This window comes from Poecilia latipinna, unplaced genomic scaffold, assembly GCF_001443285.1.
Source record: "Poecilia latipinna isolate Pla-1442-1.1 unplaced genomic scaffold, P_latipinna-1.0 Scaffold701, whole genome shotgun sequence".
Taxonomy (NCBI): Eukaryota; Metazoa; Chordata; class Actinopteri; order Cyprinodontiformes; family Poeciliidae; genus Poecilia; species Poecilia latipinna.
Genome location: NW_015113317.1, coordinates 222,442 through 228,971, shown reverse-complemented (window position 1 = coordinate 228,971; position 6,530 = coordinate 222,442).

The following is a 6,530-nucleotide window of genomic DNA, read 5'->3' as shown; positions in this document are numbered from 1 at the left end:
ACAAGGAGGTTCAGATTGACAGCAAAAAACAAAATAAAATGAAGCAATGGAGCAAAGATTCTCCACTAAACGACCTTCAACACCTGTAGAAAGTCACGTCAGCATTTGGCTGTTATTTAATGTCCGCTGTTTTCACGATGGCACAGAAAAAAAGAAAACATCTTTACACTGAGAATGTTCTTCACACCTCCTCCATATCCCACATCATTTGTGTGGTAATTCCATTATGTACTCAGAAGCCACAAGGCCACAATATTCTATCTATCTCTTTTTTACTCTCTTTAATAAGAAGTTATTTAAGTGTAAATTATTTCCCGTTGGCACAGATGATGATGCCAACTTGATCAAAGGGCAGAATTTCTTAACAACATTGTATTTTTGATGCCAATAACTGTGGCGCAGAAACCGGGTTCACCACAAGCTCAGGACCATGTTGAACACAAAGTGGACATTATTACCTTTGAAAAAGTACTTTAAATGCGACTCAGCAAGAAGGAACATGACCGGGACCATAACATTCATTATAAGCTCCAAGACTTGTTAAAAGATGAAAAAAATTCAAAGGGAAACATACTTATTTTTTTTTACTTTTTAAGTTTTGTCACTTATGGCAATGAGAAGAACAGAGATGTGGGCAGCAGCAGACAAAATGTCCTCATCATTTCTGATAATAGCATCTTCTTCTGTGGTACAACATAATACTTATACGCACACAAGTGTCTGAAAGTTGCAGCTTAAATCGGGTTTTCTGATAACCACTTTAGTCAGTTTGTGGCCAGAAAGAATTTGAAGAGCAGCGTACTGCTCAAAAAATTTTTAAATATTTTATTAATCCGACTTCATCTGATTTGTCTTTGGCTGTAAACTATGCAGCTGCAACTGCACAGATATGACCTTATTAGAGAAGCCAAACAAGTCAACCAGTTCTGTGGCCTGTTTGGGTTTGACAGAACTTTCAACTGTGATGTGCAAAATTACAATTGTGAAAAGGACAAATTATATTTAATGTACTGCCACCAAAATATGGAAATAGCAACAAAATCTGAAATCAAAACTTTGCAATCGAAATGAAGTGAAGAAAGTGGGAGGAAAAAAGACAGTCGGACTTGATCTCCAGGGTTTCTTCATGTTTCGATCTTGGTTTTGATGTCTAGCTGGGGAACCTCAGCGTCTCATTTGTTTTCTTTTCGGAGATGTTCTGGTTCTCTTGACATTTCCTGTCCATAACCTTCAACATACAATAACATTCGCAGCAGAGTGTAGATTTCCTGGATGAGAACCAGTTATTGTAAGTATTAGGCCACAGTTTTCAACCAGAAAAGGTCTTAGCCTCAGGCAGAGGGTTTAAGTAGCTCGATGTCCACAAATGATGGTGGGATGAAGCAGGAGACGGGTAGATGAACTGGGGCATCGCTTTTTGTAGAAAAGAACGAGTGCTGTCTATGGTCTAAATCTCATCTAGGTTTTCACTGTGACCAAAACAATTGGATCCTTCAAACAAACTTCCTCTGTAAGATGGCCAGACTTCCCCTAAGGAGATTCATTAATAGTGGGAAGAACTTAGAGAAGTATTGAAAGAAAACTGTTGAGGTGGTTCAGGCGTCTGACCAGGATGCCTGCTGGGCCCCTGGGATGTTTTCTGGGGATGTCCCACTCGAAGGAGACGCCAGGGCGGGGTCACATTTGTCTTCTGTCCAGGAAACAAATGGGGATCCTCAAGAAGGAACTTGAGAATGTTGCTGGGGAGACAGATGTCTGGATTTTCTGTTGTGAAACAGAAAACCGATGGACGGACGGAGCGATTCTTTATTCTCAAATCTGTCATCATGCATTCGATCTCAGTACATTTCGTATTATTTTTTTAGCCTCTATCTCCAAAACAAATGAAAATGGATTTTATGTTAACCTTTCTTAATGCAGGTTGCAAGATCTCATTTACAAGACAAACCTGTTTGGATTAAACAAAAATTATAAACACCAACAAGTAATTAAGGGAGTTGACTCAATTAAGTAAGATAATAAATTATGGGCTATAAGAAGGGGAGTTTAATAAGAATATTTCTCTTTCTGTCCTGAAGATATTTGAAATGTGCCACAGGAATAAGAGCTTCAGATCCTGCGCTGTTCTTCCATGTTGACAGAGCAGAGTAAGAAAATGCTTTTTTCCCCCCAACTTCTCACCATATTTATGAAAGTAAATCCTAAAATAATCAAATTATTTATTGTGAAAGACAATCAGTTCTGATCAGCCTGAACTTCTAGACCCAACTGTTTTCCTTTACGTACTCGTTCAACGTAAAAAATTTGAATAAATATTGCAATAGTCTTTCTTATATGAAGAAACAAGTAATTTTTTTTATTTTGAAAGTTAGTTTTAATATTGATTTATAGTAGTAAATCAGTCATAACATTTTAATCTAGCCTCTGTTTAAAGTGAAAGCCATGTTTGCCTCAGTTGAGCTCAAACAAACCACTTCTGTATTCATAGTGTAGCGTTATATTCTGTTCACAGCAAATCACTAAATAACCTTTACAGAAAGATATTTGTTACAGTGTGCACCCAATTACACCTTGCTTCCCTTTTCTTTTGTCTCTGGATTACCTTTTTCCTTTAGAGGTCAAGAAATTTAAATTTGCCTTTAGTAACCTCTTGGGAGGTGCATTGAGTAACCGAGTCAAGCTACAAGCCCTGCAGTGTGGGGTTAGCCAAAGCCAACAAAAATCAATCGCATAGAGAAAAGAACACTTACTAAACTTATCATTGCAAACTTTGGAGGTGCACTTGAGTTCAAGATAGTAGTGAAAATACTTGCTAGATTGGACATGTTTTAAAAACTCATGTTCCTACAATAAGAATGCAGTTGCACAGGACTTTGCAAAAGTATTTGAATTTTCTATTTTCTATCTTCTTACAATCACAAAATTCAAACATGCATGACTTATTTTTTTGAGCTTGACTTTGTTGAGCATAGTGTAACGTAAGACTAAACACAGTTATACACAAAATAAATTTAAAACAAAAGCAATTTTTACTACAAAAGAGGAACAGTAGTAAAGTATATTTAGGTTTTTACTTATGCAAATCTGAAAAGTGTTTAGTAGATTTGCATTCATCCCCTTGAGTCAGAACCACCTTTCAGTGCAATTACAGCTGCAAGTCCTTTGGGATATGTTCCACAAGATTTGCACATAGAAACTTAAACTCTCTGTCTGACGTTATTTGCAAAGTAGCCAAAAATATGACATTTTTCATCTCATCAAAGAACCTTGTCGGGACTAATGTTTTCCTACCTGGCCTTACAAACCCTCTTTTTTAAGAACAGATTTGTGGAGTTCAGAATTTGTAGCCGTCTTGTTGATTTCCTCACCTTAAGCTGCTATTAACGTCCTCTTCCTATCATACAGATAGACAGAACTGTGCTCCATCAGGTTTTTAAAGCCTGAGATGTTGTTTTATAAGCTAATCGTTCTTTAAAGTTCTCTATTAAGTCATCTGTCCAATGTGTTTTTCTGTCATCCTGATGTTTTTCTATGTTACTAATGTTCTCTAGCAAACCTCTACAGGCCTTCAGAACAGCTCAGTTTCCCGTGAGACTAAATTGCAACTAGTTACTTAAAGTTACTTCAGGTTGCATTGGATTTTACTTAGAAGTATAGTTAAATAATACCATTGAGGTTTGTAGTTGCATTGTGATTAATTGAATAAATGTCCAAGGCAGTGTGAGTTTGCAGAAAGACACAACCTAAATCACCGTCGGCCCTTCAGACCTTTAAGGGGGACATTCCAACAGTCCGATATTTGACCCAGGTTCTCCATGTCTGCTCTATTGTGTGACCAGGTTAACTAATGGAGTAGCTAATCAAAAGGGGGATGGTCATGTCTGCCTCACCTTTGTCAACAAAGGAGTGTTGACCTTTCAACAACACCTGTCCCCATCCCATCACACAGAAGCCGCGTAGACTCCCACTCAGAATAAAGCAGGGCTAATCGACACCTTCAGCCTGCTGGAATTTCCATAGTTTCTTTGGGAGAGGAGGCTTAGTGAAATACCAGACAGGTATTCTGAGCAGAAAACAAGCCCAGACCCGTTCACTGGTATGGTTGCAGCACGCTTTGAGAAATCCTGGGAGTGTTCAAGAAGCTTTTGTATTCCCCACTGAAAGAAACCAGAAACTATGTGATCATAAATGTAGCAACACAAACTGAAACAATTTCTTATTTTACATCTTAATGGCTACAGACATTGTAGGTTTTCTCTCAACAAAGAGAAAACCAGGCAGAATGCGTGTGTGTGGATTCATGTGTTGCAGTAACGGCAGAGACTAGCCATTCAAGCTCCCAAACTCATCGGGCGGAGGCACAATGTTGCAGCAAAATAGGAGCTTTTTCAATGACTCCTGCTGGGATGCCATCCCACCACTGTTATTACCGAGCATTCTGTGTCAGTGAGAGAAGTGCATAAACACAGGGTACTGACAGACCCCCTGTCTCACACAAGAATAGAAGAATTATCCAGCTTGCTCCTGCCCCAATGATTCATTTTGGGCGACAAGGTTTGTACTGTTATGCAAATGAGGGACTGTTTTATGCAATCTTAATTTACAGCCTGTAGAAACCAGATGAATCCAGTGGCTCTTGTCCCAAATGTATGTGATTTTTGTTCACTTGTGCTTAAAGTGTCTTACATTTTTTAAGCAATCCACCTCAGTTTTAAACATTCTTGGTAACAGGAGAAGTGTTCATCACCCTTTGCTGTATGTTTGTATGTTTTGCCTTGGTTCAGGTGAATACAGTCATGGGAAAAACCAAATACACCCTGTGACTCAAACTTGCAGAGCCACATTTAAACATAATGAGTTGTTTCTTGTGTGATTTTATCAGTTTCTCTCATTAATGTGAAGGAATTTTGGTTCAAACATGAGGTTGGCAATTATGTTTTAAGTTCCAGCTCTCTCTCTACGCCGTTTCATTCACATTGAGTCCTTGACTTTCTCTGGAGCCTTGATCTTTCTTCTTTTCAGACACTTCACTTTAGATTAGTTGCTGTATTTGCTTTTGATGACTTTGTGTGGGTCAAGCTTCAGCTGTCGAAAAGATGGCCTCATTTTTGACTTTAATACTTTTGTATAGAGAGCAGCTCTTAGGTGGCTCAGTGCTTGGAAGATTCCCAGACTTAAATCCAAATACTCACCCTCCTCAGCCATGCTTTGTAGCCTTTATTACTTATTTATGTTGATGGATTATGCTAGTTTTTGTTTCGTTTCCCCCAAACTTGATACAGATCAACTTTGGTCTAATGTGTCCAAAAAAGAAAGAGCACCCAGTTCCAACACCTCTGGAGTCAGGCTGACACTGCAGGTTGTGGCACTATCCTTTTCTAACCTATTTACAAATGCAGTCCATCTGCTTAGTCTCAGTGCTCTTCAGCATAACGTGTTCAATACACGTACGTTAAGGCACCAGCTGACCAGTGGCTACTGGAATGACGCACTGCAATACACATTTCCCTTTAGTCATAATACCATAATCTTTTTGAAGCGGAAATGTTTTATTCATCAAACCCTTTTCATAGGAGCTGCAATTGTTCAGTTTATTCCTCTTAAGAGTGTGAAGAACATTAAACATGCTGAATAAGGCCTGCAGAGTCTGACATTGAAATCTTGGTTGATCCTTGGAGTGAATTTGCTGGGACATCAACTCCTGGTACGATCAACGGCTGTCATGTATTTTTTATATTAGTGAATAATAATTTCTTCTTTGGAAATGCTAGAAATGTTACTATTTGATGTCTTTTTGTATTTGCATTGTGTTAAACATCTGCATGCTTAATCCTAGCAAAGCAAAACTTCTGCGTTATTGAAGTTTTGCTAGCATTATCAGGCTGCTAGTGTTAAGAAAAACAAACCTTTTCTCCATTTTTTAAATAAAGTTTGCTTGTTCTTTGCCTCACAAATAAAGAATTCCCAATAAATCACTAAAGTAAACACAGAAGCCTTGTTTTATACTTGTCAACTAAATTGTCTTTAGTGTTTTTTTGTCCATTTTGAATAAGGCTGGTATTAACAATTAACAGCTTTTTCAAATAAAATATTGTTCAAACTTAAATCTTTCAGCTATATCCTTTAATAAAAAAAATCCTTATTTATTTTTTATTCAGTTGTTTTACAGTGGTTCCCAATAAGACCTAATCAAATTTGTACCATATTTGTCTTGAGCTCATACAAATCATCTTCGCACAGAGGCTGAGTTACATTCAAGCCGTTCTGACAGCCAATTTGTATTCCGCGTGAGACACTTCGGATCTGCATCCAAATAGGGAATGAAATATTTATGCTCCAAAACGATGATGGTGCTCCTCATTGTCAATTTGCTTCAACACAAAACTGCATTAGAAGGTAGGCGCATTCCTAGCCAGGCACATCAGAAGAGAAACGGCCAATGAGGCGTCAGAAAAGGAGATAAAGGGGGGGGGGGTCGAGGAAGAGAAACCACCTCTGGGCAGATTCCTGACCAGCATCCTAAACCTCCA